This window comes from Erinaceus europaeus, chromosome 11 (genome assembly GCF_950295315.1).
Source record: "Erinaceus europaeus chromosome 11, mEriEur2.1, whole genome shotgun sequence".
NCBI classification, from domain to species: domain Eukaryota; kingdom Metazoa; phylum Chordata; class Mammalia; order Eulipotyphla; family Erinaceidae; genus Erinaceus; species Erinaceus europaeus.
The window spans coordinates 31,101,088-31,115,483 of NC_080172.1; the positions used below are offsets into that span (position 1 = coordinate 31,101,088).

General features: G+C 37.9%; 1 protein-coding gene across 2 annotated transcripts in view; it reads right to left on the reverse strand.

The window, feature by feature from the left end:
• Nucleotides 1-14,396, reverse strand: part of EFNA5 (ephrin A5) — a 367,643-nt gene that overhangs the window by 98,480 nt on the left and 254,767 nt on the right. The window lies entirely within an intron of this gene.

Here is a 14,396-nt window from a genome sequence, read left to right on the forward strand (position 1 = left end):
GAGACCAGGGACTTGAACTTGGGTCCTTGCACTTAATGTGTGCACTTAACCAGGTGTGCCACCTCCTGCCTCCCTTCTCTCTCTCTCTCTCTCTTAATATTTATTATTTATTAATGAGAAAGGAGGAGAGAGAGAAAGAATCAGATATCACTCTGGTACAAGTACTGCCAGGGATTGAACTCAGGACCATCCTTGAGAGTCTATTGCTTTATCTACTGTGCCACCTCCTGGACCACTTACACTGATTCTACAGGAATCTTAGCATGGCCTCTTACACAGTGATACGTAGGTGTTCAAACTGCAAAGATCCATTTGTACTTCGTATGTGTAATTTGCCCACTTATTCCTGCTGAGATAACACTTCTGGTTTAATTACCCACATAGCAATTGGATAAATAAACTATGTCTGTATTAGTTATCTATGCCTATGTGTAAAACAAAACTATGCAAGATTTTCAAACTATAAAATCTAAAACTGGAAAACTTATCCCCATGGTCCCTAAATAGATCTAACAAATAACTTTTAAATTTTGTGGGAAAATTTTTTTTAGAAATATGTACTTTGAGTTAGCAGATACTTTCTTGTTCTGGAGACAGAAAATAAGTGACGAGTAGGTGAATAAGTTAAAAAATTGAACAAATGAACAAAAATACATAATACATAGAGATACTATTTTAGCTATCAAAACCTGGACCTACTTAAGATGTCAGACTTCAGACATAAAAAGAAAAATCTTTTTATGTAAAACAGTACCTCTATGTGATAAATATATATAAAGTCAATTTCTTTTCCTTTTTATTTGCCTCCAGGGTTATCGCTGGGGGTTGGTGCCTGCACTATGAATTCACTGCTCTTGGAGGCCATTTTTCCCTTTTGTTGCCCTTGTTTATCGTTGCTGTTGTTGTTATGCGATAGGAGAGAGAGAAATTGAGAGAGGAGGGGAAGACAGAAAAGGGGAGAGAAAAATAGACAACTACAGACCGGCTTCATCTCTTGTGAAGCAACCTACCCCTGCAGATGAGGAGCCAGGAGCTCAAACAAGGATCCTTATGCCAGTCTTTGGGCTTTGTGCTATGTGCACTTAATCTGCTGCGTTACCGTCCGATCCCCATTAAGTCAATTTCTAATTAATCATCCCTGTTATTAACTACACAAATATAAGAAGTATGTGAGAACTACAGTGCATGCACAGGAGATAACTCATGAATACACAAGCATATATAAAGATCTAACTCATGACCTTAAAGTTAATATTTCAGCTAAAAGAATGGTTGCCTGTATCCTATGTAAGTTCCACAACGATTTAAATAAGTATGTATTTGGTCTTCTTGGCTTTTTTCTTTATTTTATGCTATAATAGGGATCAAACCTGGGGTCTAATATGAGTGTACTGCTCACTGACCACCTCTCCAGCCTCCTTTCTTCTAAAGACATTTTTCTTCTAAATGATAATGCACTACTAATGAAATATGGAAACAAATGGCATATACTTGACTAGAAAAAATTTCTGGATAATGTTGCATTCTAAATTGCATTCTAAACCGGGCAAAACAGAATGTTCAACTAGAAATATGTAAAGGCCAAGTAGGCATATACGATATTGAAAAGCTGACAAAAGGCATTTTTTTTGGATTATAAAAATTTCTAGTATCTGATAAAATCAGATAATACACTAAAATAAGCCTTACATTGACAGCAAAATCAATTTAGTCCAAAAATATTTCTTATTGCCAAGAGTTTATGTCACTCTGATTTAAATAAGGCTTCAAGTATTTTGCATCTAAGAGATGTGGGATTTTCTTATGCACTGTGAGTTTATGCATCCAACATTGGTATCAGACTCTAAAATCAAGTTCCATAAGTGCATAAGTAGAGAAATAAGAAGAATCCTATTTATAAGTCATTGATTTCATGATGTTTACAGCTATAGACTAGGTGATTTTGAAATGGTACTGCCAATGAGGTCTGCCAAGTTTCCACTTTTGAAAATTTCAATACTTTGTGGTCAAAATTTAAGAACAAGAACTTACAAACTCAAGCAATTCCAGAGATAAAAGGCAGATACTAATGGCAGCAGGTAGACAGAGTTCATGTATTGTTGAAATACTTGTTGATACGATTCAAGAGTGTTGAAGGCCATCTGATGCTAAGGGCCACACATGACTAACTAGGCTAAATTGTCTCCCCTGATTGTGATGGTTTTGATTAGAAGAATAGTCAATTGAGCAGACTACAGGCACAAATGTCAATAGGGGTGGTGGTACTGGTAATGGCTTTGTGTATGAGAGTAAGAAAATGAATGGAAACGTGGATAAATGCAGATCACGACTCTTTAAGAAAGGAATTCCAATACTAACGAAGCCACTAATTCCCTTTGTAATTAATATGAGTATTTTCCTTTGGTCATTTTGTAATTATGCAATTGGAGTATTTTAAGGACAGAGTGAAAGTGAGAGGGGAGAGGGAGGTAGAGAGAGATAGATAGATAGAGATAGAGATAGAGATAGAGATAGAGATAGAGATAGAGATGGAGATAGAGATAGAGATAGAGATAGAGATAGAGATGGAGAGAGAGAGACCTGCAGACCTTCTTCACTGCTTGTCAAACTTCACCCTGCAGGTGGGGACCAGAGGCTTGAACCTGGGTCGTTGTACATGGTAATGTGTGCACTCTACTGGGTGAACCACTGCTTATCCCCTGCAATTGGAATTTATTTCTTTATTTTAAACTTTTTATTTTATTTAATTTTTTAAAATATTTATTTATTCCCTTTTGTTGCCCTTGTTGTTTCTTATTGTTGTTGAGTTATTGTTGTTGATGATGTCATTGTTGTTAAGACAGAGAGAAATGGAGAGAGGAGGGGAAGACGGAGATGGAGAGAAAGACAGACACCTGTAGACCTGCTTCCCCACTTGTGAAGCAACTCCCCAGCAGGCGGGGAGCCAGGGGCTGGAACCAGGATCCCTATGCAGGTCCTTGTGCTCTGTGCCACCTGGGCTTAACCATGCGACTCCCTGAATTGGAATTTAATATAAAGTAAAGCAAATGCTGTTAGTCAGGATTTCTAAATATCAAAACATGTTCATATTTTCTGACTAAAATTTTTAAGACCGAAAATGGAAACAAAAGAATTCTTTTTTTAATATTTATTTTATTCCCTTTTTTTGCCCTTTTTTGTTATTGTTGTAGTTATTATTGATATCGTAGTTGTTGGATAGGACAGAGAGAAAATGGAGAGCGGAGGGGAAGACAGAGAGGAGGAAAGACAGACACCTGCAGACTTGCTTCACCGCTTGCGAAGCAACCTGCCTGTAGGTGGGGAGCCAGGGACTCGAACCGGGGTCCTTACGCTGGTGTTTGAGCTTCGGGCCACCTGCGCTTAACCCGCTGCGCTACCACTGGACTCCCGACACAGAGGAATTCTAGAAATTGCTAGAGTAGCTATTATAAAATAATTAGTTAAAGTCAATAATGACAATAATAATATTAATAATATCTTAGAAGTTGCTTTTAAGAAAGAAAAATACATATAGCTTTATATCTGAAATAAAAATTCAGAATACACATTAATTATCTGTAATGCTACATTAAAATAAGTTCATCATTTATGATGGTCTTCTGTTTCTTTTTGTTTTCTCTTTCCCTCTGACTTCTTTCCTTCCTTCTCTCTCTTTCAGTCCGTGTTTCTGTCTTTTGTCTTTTTTTTTCCTGCCAAGCTGGTCACTGTGGCACTACTCCTAGAGGACTCTTGTTTTATATTTTTTAGATAAAATGTGAGGGGAGCATGATATAGAGAAGTGACAGCACTGTGCACTCCAGATGAAGCTTCCTTGTGCAGATGCTCTTATGTGGTGGCTGGTGACTCAAACCAGAGTTCTTGCACACATAATAAAGTGTGTGCTCTACTGGGTATGCAATTTCCCTAACATTTTCTTTCAATTTCAGATTTAAATGATTGCAGTCACTCATTAGCACAGTAGCAAATTTGTTGCAACTACCATTCCTATGTTAGACTTTTTTTTCCCTTAACTATGAAATTTAGAAATAAAACTTCAGCGGTGCTGGGTGGTAGCACAGCAGGTTAAGCACACATGGCACAAAGTGCAAGGACCGGCGCAGGGATCCTGGTTCGAGCCCCCAGCTCCCCACCTGCAGGGGGCTCTCTTAGAAAGCAGTAAAGCAGGTCTACAGGTGTGTCTCTTTCTCTCCCTCTGTCTCCCCTCCTCTCTCGATTTCTCTTTGTCCTATCCAGCAACAATAACAGCTATAACAATAATAACAATCACAACAAGGGCAACAACAAGATGGGGAAAATAGCCTCCAGGAGCAGTGGATTTGTAGTGCTGGGACTGAGCCCCAGTGATAATCCTAGAGGCCAAAATAAATAAATAAATAAATAAATCTTCAAAAACTTACTAAACTCTTGAAAGTAAAATTCTACAGAAATTCTGCAATATGAAAGTACTAACAGTTTTAGTATCCATAATAAATTTAAGATCACTTTACTAGCTGAGAATGTAAAATCTACTACGTGTATCTTTTATTTATTTATGCACTTATCATGGTTAGTATACATTTAAGAATGGGCAGGGATGGAGTAAGGTAGAAAACACTCCTGAAAAGATATTTTATGAATCTTCTCTGAATATAATGTTTACAGCTTAAACTCTCTCACCTATGTAGCTATAAAAATTAGAGAGCACAAGAAAATAAGCAAGAGAGCAATGTATTTACATCTGAAGAGCTCTCACTAGGTTATTTCAAGCTCAGTTTCATGAGCAGACGTGTTTTTAACTGTAGTTAAGTGTTTAGAGGCATTAAATGCAGATTTCCATCTACCTGATGGACTCAACAAAATCTGGTGCCACCAAATGTAACTGTCAGTTAGCTAATGTTAAAGCCTAATGTCTTTGCCATGGCCTTACACATCTGGTCCCTGTCAGTGTCATCTGGGTTTGTTGGTGTCGTAGCAGGCAAGATGATTTATATACAAAGATCCAAAGATCTCTGAGCTCTTTCAAAGAGGATGCATTTCATCTGGCATCCTTGACATTAACACATGATTGACTGAAATTAAACAAAACCTTATATCCTGAAATTTGAACCATCTCTACTCTTCCCCTCACTTAGACCATGAATATATTTAGTTAGCCAGGAAATTCACAAAAGATCCATGTCAACAGTCTATTAGTGAGGGGAGGGGAAAAATGCACATTAAACACCTCCATGACTTAGCCTCTGACCTCCTGAAGCTGGCACATTTTCTAAATTCTTTGTGGGATAAGGAATTCCTAACCAGTCACACTGGGGACTCACAAATATGTAGTGACCATTTTCCTTGAAAAGTTCCAATTGATGGAAGATCCAATATATTAAGTGCTTAGATAAATAAATACATAGGTATCAGAAGAAAGCATTGTCTTTATCAAGTAAGTTATTCAAAATTCTATATTAAATAAGTATGGAAAATTTCTCACTCTCTGCTTTTAACCTCTAAACTCCATCTCTTGAGAATAATATGAAGATATATGAATAATATATGAATATGAATAATATGTATATAATACACTCAAAAAGCCTGATTCCTAGCTATTAAAGTTCATTGGTGCAATTGCGCAATGGATAGTTTTTTTCTACTCTCCATACTTTTTCGATGAAAGGAGTTACTCATTTTCATAAGACTTGTGATGACTGTATAACTAACACTTTGGTCCAGTTAGCATGAGCATATATGTTCAAGAGAACTTTTATAAACAACTGTCCTGATGGAGTGCAGCCAAACTTCAAACTCTTGAGTACTTCCTGCAGAGAAATGCCATCCACTGACTGGAAATGTCTCACACTCCGCTTTTGTTTAAATAACACAGTTGTTGCTTTGATAGACATAATACAAATTACAGATATTAACTGCCCCTTTAACTTATGACACTTAAATTGAAAATGAACTAGGAGCCCAGTAAGCAGCTGTGGCTCTAAATTCCACCTAGGAAGAGCTTGTTAAGAGCTCTGGATAGTATGTGGTTCCGATTCTAAAAGAGGTTGTCCACACATATCACTCTAAAGTTAATTTAACCTACACTAACTAGGGTGTGACATGTATTTTTATCCTAGAGCTCTAGGCCATTTCCCACATATCTGTTTCCTAACATGCTGAAGCTTGCTTAAGCACTGAAGAAAGACAAGAAGTAAGTAATGACTGTTTAGGTACAGTCATGGTTGTGCAAATCAGTGCTGGAAGAAACCAGCTGTTCCTGCCCTGTCATTTATCCAAGCAGGCTTGTTGAAACATGCAAAGTAGTGGGTCACAGTGCTTTCTATCTAGGTAAAGGTGTAAAAAGTGGCATGTGAAGCAGACAGCACACACAAGGCAAATTCAGACCATACTAGGCCTCTAAGTAGCTGACAAACGTTCCATTTTAACAAGAGATGTTCTGAAACCAAGTGCCATTGCAGCTGTGCCAGTGGTTGAGGTATTTGCCTATGCTAGTGAAGCAAACTAAGCTTATTCCATCACATCAATCTGACTTCACTTACTAGTGCTTCAGGTGGAGCCAATCCATCAGTGCTCTTGATTTCTTTCACTGTTCACCTTCTAATCAAACAGACTCAACAATTGTTCTAGCTTTCCTTTGGTTCAAGACAATTCAGTAGAGTCTTTGGGGTTTGAATACCCATAGCCTTTAGGCACAAATGCTGTTCCCATCATAGGACAGTTTCCTAAGAATCTGCATGAAGCTGAATGTTCATCTGTAGTGACTCACCCTACTATGGTTTCTCTCTTCACAGATAATATGGTTCTCCTATTGTTAAGTCCTCTGTTAGGTTTTCTAGCAAACTACATCACTTTTAACTTTCCCCATTTCAGATGGACCTACTGACTCAAAGGTCTTCTAGTCAAGCTATAGTCACAGTGATTTCACCGTCACCTTCATCCCCTCACCCCCCAGTTTAACTATCAAACAGGCTTAGAGTAGACAGTCTCAATCCCAAGTGCTTATGAATAAAAACACATGACATTTTATAACTGTAATGGTCTTTAATCGCTAATGGGTTGTTGCTTAAATTTTTCCCAAAGAATTTTTGTTAGTAGGACTGCACTTTATAGAGGTGACAGAAAATTGTCTAGTAGTCTACAAATAAAGACACTTTACTTGGTCTCTGCCCCTATGATTTTGCATGTCCCACATAATTTAAAAATTACCTCATTCACTTTAAATAAATCAAAAGTTATTTACTCTTAAAATTAATCAAACAGATAAGCAGGAATTGTAGCCAGGACTCCAATCCTTTTTCTCTCACACATCAAATACCATGTTTCTGTTCCCTCTAAAGCACATTGTGTTTTACTAGGTATTAGTTATGTTCTATTTACTGTTGGGCTTGGCTGCCAGGTGTTAAGAGCTAAGAGAGTAACATTATCTTTGATGCATTTTTTTGTCTTTACATTTTAAGTTTTGATAATATAATAAGTTGTTATTTGAATTGACTCATCGGATAGACTTTCAGTCATTCATTCAAAAGTCACAACTGATTTTACCCAAGTGGTATGTATCATGTTGGATATGGGATATTGGGAAGAAAAAGATGCAATTCTTGTGCTCATAGAATTCTGTCTACACAGAGGGTCAGACACATATACACATATATAATTATATTTGATATGTAAAAGAAGGGACCTTTCAGATACCCTTGAAGATAGAAAAAGGTATCTTGGAGTCAAAATCTTAACAAGAAAAACATGGATGCTCAGAGTCTTTTTATAATCAGTAAGACAATAAACTACAGTTATAAATAAATACTTTGCTCCATTTTGTGATTCAGAAATACTTTGTTGAAGAGCCTTAATGTAGGTCAGTGTCATGAATTATCTGCTGAAATTATAAGCAAAGCTAAGAACTGAACTTCTTGTATTCAGTAAGTCCACTTCAAATATTTATTTAAGTGAACCTGGGGGTAACACAGTGGATAAAGCATTAATTATTGGGGCCAGGCGGTGGCGCACCCGGTTAAGTGCACACACTGCAGTGCACAAGGACCCAGGTTCAAGCCTCTGCTCCCCACCTGCAAGTGGAAAGCTTCCTGAGTTGTGAAGTAAAGCTGCAGGTGTCTCTTTATCTCTCTCCCTCTTTTTCCTTCCCCTTCCCCTCTCAGCCTCTGTCTCTATCCAATAAAAAATTTAAAAAATTAAAAGCATTGATTATTTATTTATTACAGTGACAATTTTTCTTCTCTTTTATTGGATAGGACAGAGAGAAATTCAGAGAGGGAAGGAAAACAGAGAGGGAGAGAGAAAGAGAGTTACCTATAGAATTGCTTCACCCCTTGTGAAGCTTCCCCACATAGGTGGGGAATGGAGACTCCAATGTGGTCCTTGCACATAGTAATGTGAGCGCTCAACTATGTGTATCACTGCCCAGCCCCAAGCATTTGGCTTTCAAGCATGAGCTCTTGAGTTTAATTTTTTGGCATCACATAAGTCAGAGTGATGCTATGGTTCTCTCTTGTCTCTTTCATGTAAACAAACAAATAAATAAATATATCTTTTTTTAAAAATTCCTTAAAGAGGGGTGGTGGTGGTACACCTGGTTGAGTGCACATGTTACAGTGTGCAAGGACATGGGTTCAAGCCCCTCAGTCCCCACCTACAGGGGGGAAAGCTTTGTGATTGGTGAGGCAGTGCTGCAGGTGTCTGTCTCTCTACCTCTCTTTTTCCCCCTACCCTCTCAATTTCTCGCTGTCTCTGCCCTATAAATAAATATAATGTAATTTAAAAAATTAAAAATGTTTAAAGGAACTAAGTCTCTATCAAAGAATAAACTTTTATATTTCTTGGAGGATTCATGGTTTATAGTCAACAGTAAAATACAGCAGCTTGTACATGTGTAACATTTCTCAGTTTTCCACAGAATTCAACACCCACATAGGTCCTCCTCTGCCATCATGTTCCAGGACCTGAACCCTCCCTCCCACCCCAGATGCTTTTACTTTGGTGCAATATATCAACTCCAGTCCAAGTTCTGCTTAGTGTTTTCCCTTCTGTTCTTATTTTTCAACTTCTGTTTATGAGTGAGATCATCCTATATTCATCCTTCTCTTTTTGACTTATCTCACTTAACATGATTCCTTCAAGATCCATCCAAGAAAGAATAAAAATTTTTAGGAAGTTCATTTTCGACTATCTCTCTGCTGTAGGCAATAAAAATCAGCCATAATTTAAATGTTTCTTTAGGAATTTCAAAATATTTAGTAAACTGTATTCAACTGATATAGTAATAAGTATGAAGAGCTCTTTTTGGGAATATCATTCTTTTTTTTTTTTGTAGTTGGAGCCTTGAACAAGCATGATTTTAACACTCAGAGCAGCCTCTGAGGCTCAGAATATGAATATATATAATATATATATTATATATATATCAAGGTGATATTATGTTGTTCTCTAGCTGAAAGGAGTATTTTTCTTTAAAGTTTACTTTTCAAATTAAAATTACTTTATTTTAGAACTTTCACCATCAAAGGACAAACATAAATTTTTAAATGTACAAACAAACTAACAAAATCTCTCAAATCTTGCAGGGAGCAACAAAAGTCTAGAACAAAGGACAAATAAAGAAGATCCCTGGGAATCATTCATCCTATAAATGTTTTACAACTAAGTAAGTGACACCCAAAGAAGTGGAAGTCATTTGATAACTATCATCAAGTATTTTAAAGAACAGTGCTCAAAATAGAGTACATTTCCAAGTCCCAGGGCAACTTTCAAAAAAAATTATTTCTTGGAACTAAGAAGTAGCTCATGGGAGCAAGGTTAGACAACATGATAGTTATGCAAAGAGACTCTTCTACCTGAGGCTTCAAAGTCCGAGGTTCAATCCCTGGCACTACCATAAGCCAGAAATATCTCATGGGTAGAAAATGTGTTCTGTCCCAGATCCAGATTTGAGCTCTGGGCCCAATGGAAGGTGCTCCTGTCATCTTCCAGAGGACACTGAGGCGCTGTGGTGTCTCTCTTGTATCTGACTCCAAAGTCTCCTCTCAGGGGCTAGGCGGTAGTGTAGTGGGATAATCGCACGGACCTGCGTAAGGATCCTGGTTCTAGCCTCTAGCTCCCCACCTGCAGGGGAGCAACTTAGCAAAAGGTGAAGCAGTTCTGCAGGTGTCTGTCTTTCTCTCCTCCTCTCCGTCTTCCCCTCCTCTCTCGATTTCTCTCTGTCCTATCCAACAACAACAACAGCTATGACAACAATAACAATAGCAACCACAACAAGGGCAACAAAATGGGAAAAATAGCCTCCAGGAGCAGTGGATTCATAGTGGTGGCACTGAGCCCCAGTGACAACCCTGGAGGCAAAAAAATTATTTCTCAGCAAACCATCAATGCATAGGAGTAGGAGTATGCTCAGAAATGAGTTGTCAAGCAATGCACAAGCAGAAAAAAGTTATGTACTTCCAGGGTGATGTGGTGAGTTGAAATCACTACACCTTCATGCTCCCAGGGGCCACTCCTGACATCTTTCATGAGGTGACATCCTGACAGCTGTCCCCACTGTTGCTTCACTGGGGTCAGCATTAATGGCTGAAACTCCCGTCCCCAACTGCCACCAGACCCTTTCTGATGTTGGCAGCTGTAGGTGGCGGCACAACTATTTCATCTTCTTTGTCCTACTTGATTTTGCATAACTCAGAAAGCTTTTCCTCAGTAACTGTTGTGCCACCACAAAGACAACAGTTTTGAGGATGGTTTTGGGTTTTCGGTTCCACATTGCCTTTTGAATTAAGAAAGGCCAAAATGTAACAGAGGAAATTACTCACAGCAATAAGGAATGACATGTGCTGTTAGTAAAAAGGAAAATAACTTTTCTGTCCCCTCACTTAGTAATCTGCATTAGAATACAAGCGGAGAGATTTGGAAAGTATATACTCTTGGATTTTGCAGATGCCACCCTCCTATTAATGAGACCAGAACTGGGGGGTGGGGCTGGGGTGGTGCACTAAAATGACTTTTAAAAATGGACTCAGCACCATAGAGCAAAGGATTATGGGCCCCATCCATTTGTGCCCCACGTCTTCTATTATTGCCTGCTGACTATTTCTGCTCATAAGGGACTGTGAACCATCCATGAGTGCAAAATGGATACAGCACAAATTGATTCAGTAACATCACACAGACATGTATGAATAATGAGGTTCAGCCGTAGTCTGTCACACAGCAAGCATATCAGTGTAACTGATTTATCGAAAACTTGACTGGATAAAGCCTTATTCTTAAGAGAAGGTATCTGCTGCTGCTTTACTTTGTTGATAAAAAAATAATTTGAGTGAACTCAGATCTTTTGTATTTTAAATGTGGAAAAAGCTGAAATAGGCATAGAGCAGACCTACTTCTTGTATCTTAACCTAAAAAGGAGAAGGAGGAAGAAGAGAGTGTGGGGAGGAGGAGGAAAGGAAAGAGGAGAAGGAAATGATATTAACATTACTATAAAACTTGAAGGCTCATCAGGGATGCTAATTAAATTCCCTAAGGAAAGTTATATTTTCATATGGGTGCCTATGACTATTGGAGGAATATAGCTAAGTCAGAACAAGAGAAAATGAGCTTCTCTTTAATCCCTTCTTTAGAAACACGGTGGGGTATTCTGTGAAAAGAAACAGAAAGACACTCTACATTCATTCCACCTTTGTCATGCAAATATGGTGGTGGGAGAGTTAAAATCAATGGGAATTATAACTAACTCAAGCACAGCACCCTGATCTTGATATTTCTGAATTGTGTACTTTTAAATTTTTTTTCCAAATCTCATTTATTTATTATTAGATAGACAGAAATAGAGGGGAAGAGAGAAAAAGACAGAGAGACACCTGCAGGTCTACTTCATCACTTGTGAAGCTCCCTTCCTTCCCTCCCTCCCTCCCTCCCTTTCTTCTCTCTCTCTCTCTCTCTCTCCTTTCTTTCTTTTCTTTCTTTTCTTCCCTCCTTCCTTCTTTCTTTCTTTTCTTTCTTCCTTTCTTTCTTTCTTTCTTTCTTTCTTTCTTTCTTTCTTTCTTTCTTTCTTTCTTTCTTTCTTTCTTTACCAGAACACTGCTAGCTCTGGAGCCTCAGGCATGAGAGTCTCTTTGTATAACCACTATACTTGTGAAGCTTTCTGCCTGCAGGTGGGGACCAGGGGCTTGAACCATGTGCACCACCTCCTGGTCCCTGTTTTGTGCACTTTACAGCTTTCCAGGGTAAAAGAATTTCAAATTCTTACTGTCTCTCCATTTAAATTAAATTTAAGTTAGGTGATTCTTAAAATCTTCTTGTAATTGCCAGGTTCCAGGAGACTTTGAAATTTCATAATATGAAAGAGATAGATATAGAACTAGACTGGAGAAGAAGCTCAACTGGTAGAGAATGAGGCTTGTAGACCCATAGTTCCTAGTTCAATTTCTAGAACTGCATTTATCAGAGTATGCTTTAGCTTCTTTCTCTATTCTCCCTGTCTCCTGTGAAACTCTCTCTTACATGTAGTCAATAAAATAAATCTTAATAAAAAAGCAATGACTAAAAAAGGATAAGGAAGGTTAAGACTTTCTGAAAAGAGAAATTAAAAGTATGGGTTAAGATGTCAGAATTACAATGTGTAGTTTTATGCAATTCTCAAATGAAACAAAGACAAAGTATACAGATCAAGACACTGCATTTGGGAAGAGCAGAAAGAAGGCTGTTCAATAGGATTTTTTAAGAGTACAAAGGTACCACTTAAAAAGTCACTGAGTTCAAAGCCCAAATAGCATCTTTGTTAGTCTAGCTGATACACCCCTATAGAAAGTCCCTATGTGCCAGATATTGAATACAGAGAAAAAACCCTTCTACAGGTTGTGGTCTAGGTAAGAGTATGGGGGAAAGGCAAACCAGTGCTCAACTAAACAGATCTGCAATAGCTAAAATGAACAGCACTGCTTCTATAGGTCAAAAGTGTCCAATTTATTCAAGAATAAAAATGGGTTATTGTCTCTTTATAAAGGGCATTACAAAAAAAAGTGAGAAAAATTAAGCAAACCCAGCAATAACTTGATTAACCTATGCAGTCATGTTGGGGCATTAAAATCAATTATTTAATATAGGCATTAAGTAAAAAAAAATTTTTTTAAAACATCTGTAATTTTATTCACCAGCCCTAGGGATATCTTTTAAATCAAAGACAGCTTAACAGATTTCTAAAGTTCTTACCAAATACTTGGACACATTTTGAAAGGGTCTTGAAAGTTGCTATGCACTTTCTGCTTCAGGCTACACTTTAACTAAATTCCTATGTACCCTGCACAGGGCAATCTCTTGGTCAATTATTTCCTGCAACTCTTCAGAATGTTCTTTTTTTTTTTTTGAACTGGGTGATTAGGTGCTGGGATCTCTACAGAGATCTTGCAAACGCTAGGAATGATGCATGTGTGCGACACACACACACACACACACACACACACACACACACACACACACCATGAAACACCCATATCTTAAAACTTCATAGCGTAGCTGTCATGATGAAAGCAAAAGTGATGAATTGAGAGAATGCAGAAGTAACCCAGAATATGGAGTGTGGCAGCAAAGGTTTAGAGAAAAAGAGGGAGAAATGGAAAAACAGAACATCTTGTATTTATATAAACACTTTCTAGATTGAGAACTTTATTTCATGTTGAGAAACCAAGTGAACAAATGGGACAAATGCTATATTGCAAAACTGATAGCATCATTTCAAATAGAAACTTTGCTCTACAATAAATAGTGCTACAATGCAGAAAGTCCCCTATTACATGCCAGGAATCCACTCTACGAGAAGGACCTACAGCTTCACACATAAAAACCTATAGCACTGACATTTTCTTGAGTACCAAAATTTAAGCCACTAGTTTAACAGAAACACCATCTCTAGAAATCTTTGATGATCCAAAAATGAATATAGACATAAAACACTTGGCAAAGTAAAAGGTTTTGTCCTGTGTGAGAGTCAATATTACCCCAAATGCCTGCTATCTTTGAGAATTATTGCCACACGTACAATAAACAACTCCATAGCCTTGGCTACATCAAGTTCATGCAGCTGCCAAATTTCTGATGTGATAGTTCAAACCTTTTTTGGTGTTAAAATGCAGAGGGTTCATGAACCTGAAGTTGAATCACTGATGAAAAGAATATACCACACAAAGGTTAGTACAGAAGAAAAAAACACAGTTGACTGGAGATAGGGGGTCCAGTCCCCATTCTGTCACCAACTTCTAGGGTGACCTTGAGTATGTCATACACACACACCAGGCCTCAGTTTCCTTATCTACAAAGCAGGGACAGACACTAATAAGATGGGGTAGTGGGGGGTGGGGTAGAGCAGGGAATGTTAGTTCTGCATTCCTTAGCTGTAAGGA